At 40.5% G+C, this 17,457-nt stretch overlaps 1 protein-coding gene across 1 annotated transcript in view; it reads right to left on the bottom strand.

Moving 5' to 3' along the window:
* The window catches only part of peak1 (pseudopodium-enriched atypical kinase 1), a 102,337-nt gene extending 90,383 nt beyond the window's left edge, over positions 1-11,954 (bottom strand). The window contains exon 1 of the mRNA XM_080876279.1: positions 11,759-11,954. The gene's annotated coding sequence lies outside the window, so the exon portion shown is untranslated. The remainder of the gene's footprint in view (positions 1-11,758) is intronic.
* Between the last annotated feature and the right edge of the window lie 5,503 nt (positions 11,955-17,457).

The following is a 17,457-nucleotide window of genomic DNA, read 5'->3' as shown; positions in this document are numbered from 1 at the left end:
GTACCATCCACTGCAAAGGTCCTGCTATAAATCCAATGCTGCTTCAACTCTATGATGATGATTCTTCTAGATGTGGTTTGTGGTGCTTATTTCACATTTACTGCACTGCGGTATAATACATGCAGGATGTTAGGGTTGTGCTGATGGACGATGATGCCGTTGATCAATGATGGTCAAAGTGCGCAGTAACAGCTCGCCAGTCAAGGCGATGTTTAGCTCATCTCCACACTGATGCATTAAACAGACATTATCATTATTATGACAATCATAATAAATTGTGCCTTCCTTTTATCTCGCTTCTGAACTTGCGCACCCACACACCCCTAAATATATCTGTGCTGCATCAGAAGTTCACGTCGCAGACTTCAGGACACTTTGAAATTAATGTTTTGTGTAGAGCGGCTATACTGATTGATGGACAACATTAAATGACAGAAAACAGAAGGATATTTTTGACTGATGCGACTGTGCTCCTTGATCACATCTCCTTATTTTTGCCCCCATCCACTGTGAAAAACTCCAAGAACAGCAGAAGAGAGACAAGTAAGTAATCTTACACATTTAACAACGTGTCCACTTGTGTTCACGAATTACAATAAAGGTAATTAATTCAAGGCTGTATGTCTTTCATTTGTTTTTCCTCCTGCCCACAGAATCATTTATGCCACTATAAGTGCAAACATCAATGCCAACAAGCTATATGATCACTACATGTAAAAACAGCAGCGGGATGCCAAATAATGAAAATCTTTTTTTTTTTAATCTTTTATCAAAACCACTGAACAGATCGTTTTTATTGTTTTGGTTCTGTGGTTTCATGTTGTTGTTATTTTATTTCTGTTTTATGATGTAACTAAAGTGCTTTATATTTCATATACTCCTAATAAGGCGGCTGTGTCTGTTTATCCACCTTCACTCTACGATTTCATGTGATAGCAAATGTGATTTTCATGTTACTGAAATCTCACCAATACTGTAATATTGGGCATATTAACTGCCCAGCTATAAATTTTACTACACCGTCCACACCCAAATGGGTCTCTATTTTTGCCAGTAATTTATGTGCCAACTCTACACTATTCACTTTATGATGTGAAAATTGGGTTCGCTGACATTAAGTCTCCTTGATGGTCTATGCTGAACAAAATAGTAATAAAACAGTGATTAGATTGTAGAAACGCGACACTGCCAGCATACATTTCAGTCACCCGCTACAGTTCAAGACAGCACTTAACACAATGTTCCCAAAGCCCAAATCAGCTAAAGCCGAAGCAACTGAAGACAAATATTGAAGTCAGTCGGGTTCATTAGTGAATTAGAACAAGATTAGAAACAGCCCATCTGACTGTAAGAGCAAAAGATAAAAAACAGACAATTTCTACATTTCACATTTGAATGGGAACAATTGAGTCATGATGACCTAGTTAAGCATTTAGAACGCTGAAAGAAGGTTTAATGCATTTGCAATGTTAGAAAAAGAAACCATTACATAGCGTGGATTTGTAAAGAACCACGCTCATAGCCCCAGTTCGTCTCATCTGTCATTTATGAGACTAAATAATAGGAAGCACCTTAAAGCAACTATGAAACTCAGCAAAACCCTGCATCAAAAAGCATCGTTTATAAGACTTTTCTTTCTACAGGCAAAGCTGTATCACTGACAGCCTTTTTGATATCCAACAAAACCAACTGCAGTTCACCCTGAAAAGTTAACTTTCAGGTTCACTGCTATGGTAAACAAGTCCAAGAGCCTCGAGTTATGTCTGAGAGATCTTAGCACGACGTGGAGCAAGTTATTTTGAGATGCAAGGTGAGTCCACAAGAGTTACTGAGGTTAAAGGCTGGCCAAAAGTGCTCTCAACACATTCCAGCAGGCCAGAATTGTTTTGGCATCGCTGCAGCTACAACCCCTCACCGAGGCTTTGTCCTAACTCAAACAAATACTTGTGCAGATACATCACCGCAGATTGATGCCCGAAGAGGAGATTATCCTGCCATATATGGAGTTCAATACAGCTCATGTAACACTTCCTTTAAATCTACACAACTTGGAGCTATTCTCCAAAATTCAACATGAAAAAAAAAACATTTAAAAAAAGGAAAACTACAGACATGGAGACAGAGAGAGCATTTTCCCCCTCCTCTTAGACAGGTTTTGTCAGAGGGCTTTCTGTTTCCCTGTTCGGTAACGCTGGTCCAGTGTAAAACTCTGTCAGAGCAAATCCCCTAAAGCAGTCACTAGGCCAGCCTGATGCCAACACTGTCCTAGATCAAAAGCCGGCGCTGAGAAACACTGGTGATGCAGGGGATATTGTTCACCTGCTCCAGAGATGTATGATGACTGTGCCGAGAATGTGTGCAGGTGTACAGCACGCACATGAGCAGGGCGACCTCAGATGTATGAGCACGTCTGTATAGTTAGGAACGTCAGGTTTACATTTAAAACATCTTTACTTCAGTTATTGGCATTACCCCTTATTACCCTTCCTATTATAGGTAGGTGACAGAAAGAGGAAAATGATATATTTGCAGTAGGGCTGGGCCATATTATACCGTTCACGGTAATACCGGTATAATGTTAGGCAACGATAGGAAAATGAAATATCGCGATAGAATGGGAGTAAAACGCGCATGCGCAGTGCCTTTGTTTTCATACGCACATGGCCGATTGTTGAGTGAAACAGATGAACCAGAATTGGTTTGTAAAAATGGTGCAACTTCCGTGATGTGGAACTGGTTTGGTGTTTGTCCGTCAGATACACAACAAAGCACATTTTTTTGCAGAACATGCAAGCGGCCGTTGTTATTGTCATATTTGTCGGACTAAGATGCTCTTAAATCTGGGAGTAATCTGGGTCCTAAACTCCGTATGCTTCAGGTCAAACAACACTGCAGCATCACTTAGAGTTAAAAACTGTCTAAATTCTTTCATCTTTAATAAAACGATCAGCATTGCTGCTTTACCAGGTGTAACTATAAAGTTTAACTTCCAGGCATCCATGAAAACAAAAGTTATTACATTTAACGGAGTTAGAAGTTAGCAGGAAGCTAGCGGAAGTTAGCTCGCTAGTTTCGCTAGTTACCTAAGCATGATATAGCATGTTCTGACTGAGAGATTTCTGAAAAAATTCAAACGTACAGCTCTGCTATCACTTCCAACATAAATGAAGACAGGAAACTAAACAGCAGTGACGTTTGTAGGGTTACTGAAGTTGGGCTAGCTGGTATATAATGATGTGCTACGTGATCGCTAGCGACACAGCTATGTTAGCATAACATAAACAGTGAAGCTGGAGGACGAACACTAACACTTTTCCACTTATAAAAGTTAACGTGAAGGTTCTTCATGGTTAGAGACAAATGCAATCGCATGGCAGGATGCTGTAAACGGACCAAACTTCAGTCAGGAGAACAACTGAGATAATCCATCCACAATAGAAGGTTAGTCATTAATATACTGCAACAACATGGGAATAGAGCAGCTGCCAGAAAATTCAACATTAATGAATCAATGGTACAGAAGTGGAGGAAGCAAGAAGAATGAGTTTAATAAAGTTTGATTTATCTGACTGCTTTGTTTCGCTTAATGTGCCTTATAATCCCGTGCACCTTATGGTCCGAAAAATACGTACTGCACACTGCAGTTTAATGTTGCAAAGCACCTCTTTTTAACTTCAGTGGATATTATATATGGTCATGCTCAGGATATGTCAGCCCATTTCTACTGGAAATGCCTTTTGGTTAAACTTTCAGCAAGGAATTTGCATTTGCACTGTTACATTTTTATAAAGCTTTAATGTACATAAAAACCAGCTTCTTGTTTAAGTGAAAATAAATGGAAGGTTGTCTTTTTGCGCTAGTAATGTTGTGGAGTTGTATTTTGTCTCGCATCAATTATATCGTCGGTTATATCGTTATCGCAAATTTTCAAATATATATCGTGATAAATATTTTTGGCCATATCGCCCTGCTCTAATTTGCAGTAACACCAGCAATCTTCTATCTTATAGATCACATTCAAACAAGCCAAATGCCAGACTGCATTTTTGATTTATTGGCACAATAAATATGTGACACAAAGAGATTCAAGGAACTCTAGCGAGGTGAAGAAAAAAAGCCCTTAGTCTATTAGTCTGTGTCCAAAAAAAAAAAAAAAAAAAAAAAAAAAAAAAGTCCTAATCAAGATCTTCGATCAATGATCAAAGAGTACCTGAATATGGCAGAGTGTCTTTTCTTCATCCTGCCACCCCTAATCTTGAATGTCAGTTAAGTGCAACCTGTAGCTCAGTGAGCAAAGAAGAGGAATGATTCGACATCATGAGAACTGGAGGGAGAATAAATTTACATTTCCGGATTTAATCGTCACACAGAGAACCTGAACTGAATTGTGAGATTGCCAAAGCCAGCGCTATAATTCATCTCAGATTTAATCACCAGAAATGCAGAACTGTGGGACCGAGCCTGGAGGCACTCAGCTTCTAAATGAAATTGGAAACCAGATTCGCCCTGATTTTGATCTCCCTCTACATATTGTTAGCTTTTATTTGGCCGTCTTCCGTCCCAGCCTTAGGCAGCAATTTGTGTTAGTTCTCACAGTGAGGGAGGCATAAGGAGCTAAGACAGCAAAGAAGTTTAAAGAATACTTTATTGAGCTTCCTGGTTTGTTTCTCAGCATTTCCTTTATTATTACACTTTAAACAAAAAGTGCATGTGACAGCCCGCACATTTCTCTGACTTAATATAGCCCAGTTAGTATATAACACAAAGATGAACGTGGTCAACCAGTCACCAGTATCAAGACATGGTTGCTGGTCCATATAATCCCATAATCACTGCAGAAATACGTGGTAATTCCAAAGGGTTCCCAAACTTCTTGCCAATGTAAATGGCACTACCCTCCAGCCTAGCGCTATCTGACACACAGGAGTGAATTTAAAATCAAAACGGGTATAGCTTTCAGCCTCCATACTGCTCAATTATCATCCATCCACTTTCCACTAACCACCAAAAGCAATAGCTAATGTAATATTTGACATGACGCACATCAATCAGCTGTTAACTAGACATTAATGAGGCCCTGCATTAGTTTTTACAAGCAGTCGAACCGGTGAAAGGTCTGGAAGACGTCAATAATAAAAGGGGCTTTACGTCACCACTAGCCCTGGTTTTATGGACCCAACAAGACAATGATGATGATGATGATGATGATGACAGGAATAGTCTATCTCACACTCACTAGTGAGATCAAAAGGAGAATATCTGACACCATTAAATCACTGGTGGAGCAGCTTTAGCCCAATAAGCCAGTTTGGGATGTACTAAAAAGCCAAACATTTGCTGCTCTGTGAAGAGGAGACACACTTTTGAATGACACACTTTAGCGAAAGGGCAAAGTTTGACACGGGGCGAGCAGCAGCATTATGTTTTAGGCCAAAGTTATATGGGTCATAACTTAATATAATAGGAAAGTCTACAGTAAACTCTTTGTCTGATTGCTCCTGTCTCATGTTACTCGTCTAATGGATGAATTAAAAAATGCAAGTAATGTGCGTCTGTAAAACAAGCAAACATCGATGTTGGTGAAATCTATTTTATATGCACCACCGCTTTATAATAACACAAGCTCGGCTGATAGCTCGTTAGACTTACATTCTCAAGGTCAGCACTTGAGCTAACAGCTTATCAACAAAGCCACAGCCTTGAATTTCCCAGATAATCACAAATGTTTGCAAAGTCAACATTCTTCTAAAGGTTAAACTAAACATTTCAACAGTGAGTGAATGGGACCTCAAAATAGAAAACAAAGCCAGTGCAGTAAAGATTAGCAACATTAACATTGCGAATTACCGTTTGAATAATAAATCCTGGAGCAGATTTTGCTAGGTATTTGGATTGAGGCCCAACACAGAAACAAATCTTATTAGCTTTTTTAAGGCTTTGTCCCACTGCTTTAATGCACGTTTGAGCACATAAATAACACATGTATGAGGACACCAACTTTCACACAGACCCACACAAATTGGCTGTGGGTGAGACTTGAATGTCCCATTTCTAAATGATCCAACACCCAGGCAGAAGTAGAAGCCTTGTGGCTGACATACGATCCAAATGCTGCTGTGATCTTAATTATCCACAGTGTTCCCAGCACTGACTCAAAAAGTGGTGACACTTGAGCCAACTGGAATGATGACATGTCAGGTCACAGAAATCAGAGAAAAAAACTGAAAAATGTCAGTTGTATTTCTAGCTACTAACACTGAATTACTGAATACATGAAATATCTCTGATTTCATGAATGACAAAAAAAAATAACAATAGTCAACAATAACAATAGTTCTGCCGTTCATCCAGTAAATTCATTTGAACTTCTTCTGACATTTTCCTACCTGGATGACTTGGATGACATTACACTGACTTTTGGTAAGCGCAGTGTTATTGCCTGATAGCTGCAAAATGTACTCAGAAGAAGTCGCGACCTGGAGCTGCCAGCATGAATTACACCGAGACCAGACTTCCCAAACAAAACACAATCGGGCTCCAGCTTTGCCTCGATCATAGACAGAGCTGAAGATTTGGAGATGGCTTCTAGCCCACACTGCACTTTATCAGGATCCAATGACCTTCTAAAATCAGGAGTGTTTTTGCTGTGAAACAGCAACATGGCCAAATGCCTCACAATGTAACAAGGTGAACAAGGACTGTGGCATTTAATAAATAAAAAAATAAAAAAAGAGGTACGTGTGAATTTTAAACAAGTTTGCTACTTATACTGAAATAATACATTTTGACCAAAAAAAAAACAAAGATATGGCTGGCTAAACTTCAGTCCATGCAATCCTGGTAGCAACATGTACTTTCAACTAGTTTTCTTGATTGTGTCCACAACAAACACTACACATGCCCGGTCACAGGAAGCGTGACTGCTTCATGGCTCCATTACTCGACTGTTGCCAGGCTAACTTCACCACAGCTGCCTGTAATGTGTGTTGGACTCCTAAGTTAGCAGCATAGAGAAGAATTACATTAGTTGTTTCAAGTTTGCGTTTTGTTCTTTTCCAGGAATTAGATGAACTACACACATTGTATACTAAAATGTTACCAGTATGAAATCCTGAGAATGTCACTGATTCTCATTCTGATACTGATGTTTTTCCCATAAATTCTGTGTGCTTCAAATCACAAGTTAAGTACAGCCAGGCCTTTATTTGTGAATGCATGGACAACTGAGTGTGGAATATTGAAATAAATGTTAACGACAGTGGTGGGGGTTTCCAGATCCATTGTGTGAGGCTCAACTTTGGTCACAGAGGCACTGTGGGGGCATCCATGTGCCATCCATGTGACCGCAGAGCACAGTCACTGCAAAGCACATGTGGATCTTGTAAGCAGGCTCAGAAATAGTATAACAACTACTCCTTCATGGTGTGCCTGTCTACAAGAAAGTACTAAGCAAAATTACTTATGAGAAAAAAAATATTTACATCCTTATGGTAATCTGTATAAAGATAATCAATGCAGGAAAATAGTCCCAATCACTGATAGACTGTATCATTATTAATACTGATACATGAGTAAATCTTTCACCATTGTAGCTATATTTGCGCTGGACTGCACTAACTGCTCATCATCAATCCAAAGTAACTGTAGTGGCACTGAAGTACAAAATGGCAATAAAGTAAATATTCACATGAACGACAAGGAGTTTAAAGTACTTAAGTCAAAAGCCTACTGCCCCCAATCTCAACGTATATCAGGAATGCAAAGATGAACCTGATAGAGAGTGAAAGACATAAAATATAAACCTCACTTTGACGTAAAATCCAGGTTAAAAGCTGCAGTAATAAGATCTGAATCTGGTACCACTGCTACTTTTATACAACAGGAATGCCTTTGAGCAGCTGTATGTGTGTACATCTCATAACCCCTGGGTCACACCTGTTACCTTGCTAAACCTTTGTCCCAGAGCAAGCTCAGGGGTCAAGGATCAAAGGTCATGGTGTCACATGACACATCCTTGACAGATTTGTTTCGGTCCAGTCATACTTATACCTTCTACCATCTGAGAAATGACCTTTTTTTAGGTTGCTGAATTTTCTGCAAAGCAAACACCTTCATAATAACACCAATTATCAGCATTATTTCTTGTAAACTGAAACAAAAACAAACACAGGTTCTAATGAAATGACAGACTAAGGGTGTGAGAATAACTTTCAATTCATGACGGGTTTTCTGCAGTTAAGCAAGGATGATGCATACTGCAAATCTCTAACACTGACTTAACCATGCAGTCCCACATAACGCACTTCAATAACCTCCAAACAGCAGCACTAAAAGATCAAGTTGCCAGAAAATACTTGAGCTCAATTAAGTCCCACCCACACCGGAGGAAAACGACTTTGTATTGCATAAATGTGCCTCCGTGTCAATTCTGGCTGATAAATGCCTAAAAGCTGCAGCAGAGTGGGATGCACTAACAAAATCGTACAGAACCTCGAGGTAGACAGAGGCAGAAAGAAATGAGCGATCAGCAGGAAGAATAAGAAAGCTGTGGGACTGTAAGCAAGTTATTTTCTTACTGCTCAGACATCTAAATTTTGTGCACACAGCTAATTGAGTTTAAAAATTCCAATCCTAAACCCATATGCTCCAACTGGACACAACATGGGCACTCCCATATTGATTTGCTGTTCGACTTTGTGTTTTCACTTAAATATGAAAAACCTCATTACGGTATAGGTAATATTGCAATTATGCAGCAGTGTATCTCAGGACGTGCTATGAAGTAACACCAGAGTAATGTAGCACCTGTGTAAGTAACAAGTAATGTGTAATAAACTGACTTTTTTCGAATAATATCCAACATTAGGCACCAGGCACTGACATCAATAAAGCTTCATCAATATAGCGACCTCGTCATGAGACTCAGATTAATCCATAACATATTTTACTTTAATGTGTTCAGCGCTGTCACGCTGCTCTGTACCAGAGTAAGGATGTTTAAACACAAAGCTCATTAGCTCAAACTACAGTAATTTATGGAGAGCGAAATCCTGTTTGTATGTTTTCAATTTCATAAAACATTCAAAAAACAACACTGTAAACTTCCTATCCAGAGGGATAATATTACTGACCCCGTGAAATGAACAATCAGGCAGCACATACAGTGTGTGAATGTGTGCGTGAATGGGTGGATGACTGGATATGTAAAGTGCTTTGGGGTCCTTAGGGACTAGTAAAGCGCTATATAAATACAGGCCATTTACCATTTACATAATCTACTGATGAAGATTCTTCAGCCATTCTGAGTCATATTCTTGGTTACACCTGACTAAAGTTTGCACTGTTAAGTTTTCATACAACAACTTTTTTTTTGGAAATCCACAGGCTGTTTTATTTATTGAGAAAAAAAACTGTACCAGGATCCACTTTTTAAAAAAAAACCCCAAACAAATAGTATTTGACAAACAAATAGGAATGACGCCCAGTTCAGGCAAAACTCTGGGTCACTGAACTAACCAGCTAACAAAGACAACTTTCATTCCAGTTCACAACACAAAAAGATTCTGAGACATGTCTCCGAGCCAACGCATCATCCAAGGCATTTACAAAAAGGAGCCCAGTGTAACGTAAAAGGTCATTTAGATCCCATTTATATCATTTACAGTTTGGTAGCATAGATCAGCACCACACCTGACAATCTGTGATGGGCAAACAGCAAGGTCAAAGGCAAAAAAAAAAAAAAAAAAGAAGAAAGAAAATGCTATTATATCTTGCTCCAATCACCTCAGCATATAGCCCTACTGCCAGACTGCACCTCCATCAGTCAAACAGCGAATCATAAAACCTCTTGCAGCTCTGTCAACCAGAGAAAACACTATCTTCTTGTTGCTCACCACAAAGAATGTCAGGTATGTTTGCAACTCTGAGATACTGCAAACAATCCAACAATTTTGTGTTCGCACACTTCAGGACGGGGGATAAGCATCCACAGGGCACTTATCAGAAGGGAAATCTGAGATCGGCAACTTGGCCTCCCTCTCGTCTGCCTCCACCGGGTGAGGTAACAATCCCAGATGCCCACCTTTGTTGACATTGTAATCAAAACAAAAGAAAGAAGCAAGCAAAAACAAGGACCGACAACCTCAATCCCACATGAACGCACAAAGCAGAGCTCGTTTATCAAGAGCTCAGCGTCCGCTTCTGTCAACTTTTGCTGGCAGTGACTCGTAACACTGAAACAGAAGAAAGTTTTACTTTTACAATCAGCGATAAAAAAAAATCAAAACAAAAACACCAGACCAATTAATACTTAATTAGACCAAAGTAAAGGGTATTTTAAGAAATCTGGCAATTCTTGTTTTTCCTCCTCTTTAAAAGTAACGCAGAATCCATGACGATCTTCAAAAACAACGGGACAGACAGTTGACTACAGATAACACGCCTGGCTCGACAGATGGAAGGCAAAAGTATCACTTTTTTAAAAAAAGGGTGCTCGAGCTCAGTTTTTAGGTAGCAATTTAAGGAAGGTTTTCACAACACTAGTGGTGAATTCTGTATTATATTTAAAGCTGTAGATTATAATTTCAGCCTTGTGATTAGGCCATATTAAAGAAACAAAACAGAAAAAAACAAGCTGACACAACAAACAGATGCATTTGAAAAGCAGTCCCAGTGAAATGCAGGACAACAGCATCTATTTTGCAACACAGGTCCCACTGTTGGGTTTGATTTAAATGACTAGTTGAGTGGGATACAGGAGGATCGGATTCTCTTTTCTTTCTTTTGTTTTTTTGGTAAGATGATCATGTGATCATGAAGCCCAGTGTTAACAATCAGTTGAATCTCTGAGTGGGAAGAATGACACACAAACTGGTGAACCGACACCTGTTTATCAGTATTGCAAGGAGGACTCTAGCAACCCACTCACTCCAAACAACCAGGAGGTGATCTTTAAATACATGCAGTTTATGCATTAAAACAGTACAATCTATAGGGGCACTACATGCATGTGACAGAAAGTTGATTTCTTTTTTTAGTTTTGTTGCATATAATCTGCACATAAATGCACGAGTGTTCGGCGGGGAGGAAAGTAACAGTGCTGAGAATAGCGAAACATCCTCTTTCCACTGTGTTTGTTATCCCCATTCAGGGTGGTGACTTCTCTCTCTCTTTCTCCCTCGCTCTCTCTCACACGCACACACACGATCCCATCTCCCACTCCCCACTAAAAGACCCCTGGTGTTCCCTGGACCCCTGTTTGGTCAGCAGTTTAAAGTTAAGCTCTGCCTATCCTGTTCTGTAAACACGGCCAAGCTGTGTTTTGGGGATGGGCTCAATTCCACACCAGGTGTACGCAAAACCACACACGAGTGGCATCTTTTTGTTTGTGCGTTTGTTCTTAAACAAACTGATCTGTAGCCCTCCACTTCAGCCTTCACTCACTCAACTTATGACAGCAGCAGCAGCTATGTTACAAAGTCAGCACGCAGTCACTGATTAGCTCTCAGTTCGCTGAAGCCGAGCACGGCTAGCAAACTTCTCCGCTGGCTTCTCCTCACATCTCTATCCTGCACAAATCTGACATTACAACACGGAACCGCTAGTTTTTGGGGGGTTTTCCCTCCTCAAAGACACGACATACCTTCGCTGACAACCTGGAACTTGGGCAGCCGCAAGAAACTAGCGAGACTTGTGGCTGAGACACTTTCAATTTTGCGAAGGGGGGCGAAAAATGAACCCATAGCTAACTTTTCCATACCTTTTTTGAACGGCGAAGAGCTCCTCGTCGATACTATCACTTCTTGGCAGCCATGAACCCCGCTTCTGACAGCGTCGCCCTCGGCAGGAATAACGACAAAATCTGCCTGTGTTGTGCGACTGTGTGAGTGTGTGCCGCTCAACTCTTGCCAGTGCCCGTGATTTCTCCCACACCGCTCCTCTCTGCGTGGCTCCAGCGACAGCCTCTGCAGTTTTTTCCACCAGCCTGGCGCGGGAGCGAGCGCCCGGGATACTGGGCTGGCCTGAGAAGCGCGTGAACGCGCAGTTTGCAGGAGAGACGCCGAAGTGGGAAAAGTGGCCCTAAGAGATAAACAGGTCCGTGCGCTGTGACAAGGTAGTACAGATGCACACAGAGTAGTGTGTTAGCGACTGGGTAAAGGTTTTATCTGCCCTTGCGGTTTGTGTTTAGCTTAACCCAAATACACATATGTAGTCTTCAGGAAATCTGACTTTACTTTTACCATTTCTATATCGAGTGCGTGCATTTAAAATAAAGGTTATCTGAATACTGAGCGACTTCACTATATGTGAACTGAAAGAGTTATTTTCAGTAAAGCGATAAAAAAAACACCGATGCACTCTGCGAGTCTATTCTCATACATTATTTGAAGTGCTACTGTTGTGACATTTGTACAGCGCCATGTCCTTTCTGTTAATGGCAAACACGGTCATTATCGGTGACGGTAAATTATGACGTTACACTTCAAAGCACAAATTCATTTCCAATACTTCATAATCAAAAACTAATTATTCAAAACCTCATCTGTCTTGGAACGACAGTTTGAAAGGAGGAGGCAAACAGATGGATTCAAAGGCGCCCCGAGTGCATGCGTGCGTGTGTGTATGCACATGTGTGCATATGTCTGTTTGTGTGTAATAGTTATTGAAACGCGTTGAGTGCAGTTATTGAGTCTTTTGTTGACGTCATGCTTCTCTTAAGGGATGGTGACCAATGGAAAAAAAGAAATCCCCTCCTCCTGCTGCCTTCAGGCCCCCACAGCCAACTGAGTGTTAAAAACTAAACAGATATGAAACCACATGTAAGGAAAAATGTGTCATTTTTTTCTAACAGTTTGTACACTTGGCAACCAAGTGTGTGTGTGTGTTTAGGTTAGAGTATCAAACTTTGGTGTGATAGATTACAGATTAAGGGTTTTGGTTTGTGCCTAACAGAAAGGAAATAGGGTTTTGACAGGGGGTAACATCTGTGGCTTCGGTTTCACCTTGGAGGAAAAACGGTCAATTAACATAACACATAAATAATATCCTGGGTGGCAGCAACCTTGGTTTAATAGTACAGATCACATATTCTACCAGAGAATTTGGGAATAAGAGGAGAACCTGAAGGCAACATACTTGGGAAGAGGAGGAGGAACTGAGCCAGAAGTTGACATGTGGAAATGACTCAAGTTTTTTTTTTCCTCATCACATTCCAGGCATTGTTTCCTCCTCCTTACTGCCCAGGTCCTGGGCACCGAGGCCAAGGACTTTCCAGGGCTGGAGGAGAGTGAGTATGAATGAATGATGGATAAAAGGAAGCGGAAGGATGACTCTGATTTTCTTCTTTTTGCACGTGCAGAGTCACTTTGTCCTTCTCCAATTAAATAAATACAATGAAGCGGCATTGTTTCATCCTTTGTTGCCCCAGACCTTCTCTATGAGTGCCATGCTTGTCTGAGTAATTTGAAGAATATGAGCCTGTAAAATTACAAAAAATATTTTGGTATCGCAGTCACATGCGGCTCAAAAGTGTCTAAATGCAAGAAAAAAAAGAGACACTTCTATATTTTTTGGACAGCTTTTTATGTTGTAAGCAAAGAACATTTCATCAGAGTGGGAGCCGGGTTCAATGAGAGAGTGAGGCAGAGACAGGGAGATGTGAGTCAGGGTCGGCAAAAGAAAAGCGGTGAAGTTTGGACTGACTCATTGAAAGTAAGTGCACTGTCCCTGATAATAAAGCAGCAGAAAACTGACATGCAACTTTTTTCCCTATTATGGAACTAAGAGAAGCTGACAGACCACACAGGAGAACATCCATCATCGCTGTGAACCTCAGACACCATTTATCTTGCTACATTTCTGTCTCATACGTTTGCTCGTTATAATGTGTTATTCAAGTAAACCCTCCAGAAAAACTTCCTTTGAAATTTGAGGTGTTATCCATCCCCCGTTACTGTAAACCTCCTACTTCCAGACATAATGAGAATCTGCATCAGCAGATCAGAAACAGACCTTACAGAATGCGTCGGTTCAACTTTTTTTGGCACAAGACGACCGAGACCACAGCTGCAAAGAAGCTGCTCTGCAGCTGACCATAATAAAAGATCTTAATCTCCAATCTGGGAAATCAGCAGCCGAACATAAAAGTGATGCCAATGAACCGGTTTGATCATCTGAGCCCGTTTAAAGATAATGAGTAGTATTAGAAGTAAGGCAGTGCATACAAGCATTTCCATAAATGCATACCAGCTCGTGTAATTAAGCCAACACCAGCTTAGCTCAAGCCTGACTGACTGACAAAAGGTAGGCTCAATCTGACCATAATAGTGCATGTTATTATGGGAACAGAAGCCATTCAGGACACTGAGAGCGTCAAGTGCCAGTTCAGCACATGACGCCTGACTCATCCTCTCTCCTGTGAGTCACTCCCTCCTCCTTTTGGTCCAGGATCAGTGGCTCTCTGCTCCTCTCTCCTAATGTCAACCATTCTACCGCCTGGATACCGGCCAGCGATGCAGGCACTGCCCCGCTGAGGAAGAAGACTTTTTTTTATTTAATTGTTTTGTATTCCACCGGGTGTTTCTCTGTTAAGACAAAAGACTGGGTGTGATGACGGCGTGGCAAGAAGAGGGCAAAAAGAGACGTCACGAGGGACCGAAGTGCTGCTTATCTGTCCCAACAATTCTGTGATGTCCTAAAACAGAGGTTATCACACAAGGCAGACTGGCTGCTTGGAAGTAAGAGGGCAACATGTGAACCTCAAGGGAAAACGTGATAACAAGGCATCACAGGAGCCGCTACCGTCTGCAGTGTATTCCTTTTCCTTGTTGTTTTTACAGCTTTGGCCTAATATCAAAGAGAGAAAAAAAAGCTGTAGTTAAGCTCATTATACAAATGAGCTTATGACCTACTGCACACACTGATGCCATGTACATGAAAGGTGAAAGGTGATCCTCGAAGCTAAAAAGTCAAGCAACTCTAATAACATATGAGATCTCAATGTTAACAGAGCTCTGTAAGATAAAGTTTCTCACCCGTAGTATTTGGCATTGCGAATCAGTTGATCATGTTTGTTGACGCTAACAGGCGTGAATGTACACGTGGGTCAACAGGGCTGAAGCTGAAGCCAAGTGAGGTGGGAATGTGGATGTTTCCTGAGTTATCTCTTTGGGGGGTTTTCAGCAAGGAGAGGACTGAAGAGAAGACCAAAGCTATACTGGAGAACTCATAAAGGAAGACCCTGCTGTTAAATGGATGGATAGGTAGACGGTAACTTTGGGGTACCATGAGTCTATTTATCTATCACCACCAGCAGCTCAAGCTTTTCACTTGACAACTGGGAAATCTCAGGGTTCAAATTTTGTAAACATTGTTTTATCTTGCGCGATCCTGAATTCTCCTCTAGCACTTGTAGAAACCTGCAATCAGCTGGGATCAGGTTATATTCCAGTTTGCAAATGTTATCTGGAAACAGAATCTGCTAAGCATCAGTACCATAACATGGTCACTGTGAACACGTTTATTCTAACATCACATTAGTCATAGTCAGGTTAATGTACAGATTGCTTATGTGCATAAACAACATAAGGTCTTTAACAGTAAATATTACCCCCAAAAGCTGGCGTTTGATCGGCTTCTGGGCTGTAAAATGTCAGACTTTCACAATGACCTGTTTCCAGAGGTCTCTTCACCAGTGCTGTATAGTGTACAGGAGCCGGGAGCTGGACTTTTGCAATGCAGTGGTCAGCAGCTCACTAGTTCACTGTATGAAATGACATACTGTCTCTGGGAACAGGACATCTGTTCGGAAAAATGTTGGCTGTGCTGCTATGATACATTATGAAGAGGAAGTGTCAGTTGTCACAAAAGGAAACGGGCATCAGTGAAAGGAAACAGGAAGGGCTCACAATGTAAAGTCAAAAGCTAATATAGCACTAACTTAGCAACTTTAGACTTCATATCCAGGCCAGCCTATCATCAGAGAACAGAAACACTTGCGTTCAATTTCTATAAAAATCGCAATATAGAAGTTTTTTACTAAAAAGGATTTATGGCACAGCCTTCTCCTGCGGCTTAATATGATTATGAGAGGGTAAATTCACAAACGCGATACAGATGTGAGCCATTGCCCGTGAATGTGCTGCAGATTGCAATGTAATTGTATCTCTCTCTCTGCAAATTACAACAGATCTGCTCAGTTCGCTTCAGCAATCCAAATCTTTTTGACTTCACATATCAGCTGCAAGTAAATAGGCTTAGGTGCCAGCCAAGTAGATTATAGCAGATTAGCTTCTTGGTTTTATGTGTACAGTACACCTACTAAAATCTAGGCTTTTAGACAATGCCAAAGTCAAAGATCCAGAGTAATAAAACCAGCTGCTTTACCATCTACAGTTGTCTAAAGAATGAGTGTCTTCACATCTGACAGAGTCGGCGTTATGCAGCAGGTAAACAAAAAAATTATTCAGAACTCTGAGTCTGTTTTCCACTTGCCCACTAATCATAATTTAAGGACAAAAAGAAGTTCTTTTTCTAAATACTACATTTGTTATTTTAAAATCTAAAATCAAAAACTGAGAGACATATTCACTCCTTGATGGAGCACTCCAAGTGTGATCAGAGGCATCCTGCTTGCCTAATTATCCCACAGATGTGTCTACAACTTGATTAGTGTGCAACTGTAGCGAATTAATGGGTTGGATATAATTAAATAAGGCACAGAGTATTCCCAGAAGCACTCTGGCCTCAGTAATTATCAGGTCTGAGACAAAAACTCTACCGAACTGAACTCCAAGCAGAGTCTAGCTACATCCAGGCAGTGCTCTTTATCTGGATAATGAAGTCCCCAGCAGTAAAGCATGGTGGTGGCAGCATCACGTTATTGTGGCATTTCCCTGTTGTAACTTTCTGAAGAATGAATGCAGCCAAAAATGCAAACGCCCTTGAAAGAAGATGAACTGCTCTTGAACCTAGAGGGCAAAGGGAAGACAACAATGACTTGATATACCACAATGCCACAGTGGGTAAAGGATAGTGTTTAAACACCACAAAACGACTGTGGGACACCTGAAGACAGAAATTCAGTTTATAGACTTTCTACATTCATTCTGAACTGCAAGACCTAATAATGTAAACAAAATAATGTATGCAGAGCTTTTAGAGACTTGCATTAAAATTTAAGCAGCTATAGCCTCTTAATATTATTATAATGATAATACTTTCATGATATTATTGGAAAACAGGAGAAAGATTTCAGTGACACTTGTGTTTGCATTAGGATTAACAAAGTTCTTTCTTATCTTAAATATTTCTAAACATGCATTTTCACGCTTCATGTTGGTTTATTAAATACAGATTGCCCCATTTCTAAACAATGTGTACAAAAAGTAAGTGGTCTGAATATTTTCTAAATCCACAGAATAAACTACACTAATGCTAAAAGATACTTGAAAAGCTTGA

The sequence above is a fragment of the Rhamphochromis sp. 'chilingali' genome (genome assembly GCF_963969265.1).
Source record: "Rhamphochromis sp. 'chilingali' genome assembly, chromosome: 2".
Lineage (NCBI taxonomy): Eukaryota > Metazoa > Chordata > Actinopteri > Cichliformes > Cichlidae > Rhamphochromis > Rhamphochromis sp. 'chilingali'.
Note: the sequence above shows the minus strand (reverse complement) of the source record. Positions and strands in the feature narration are given on the sequence as shown.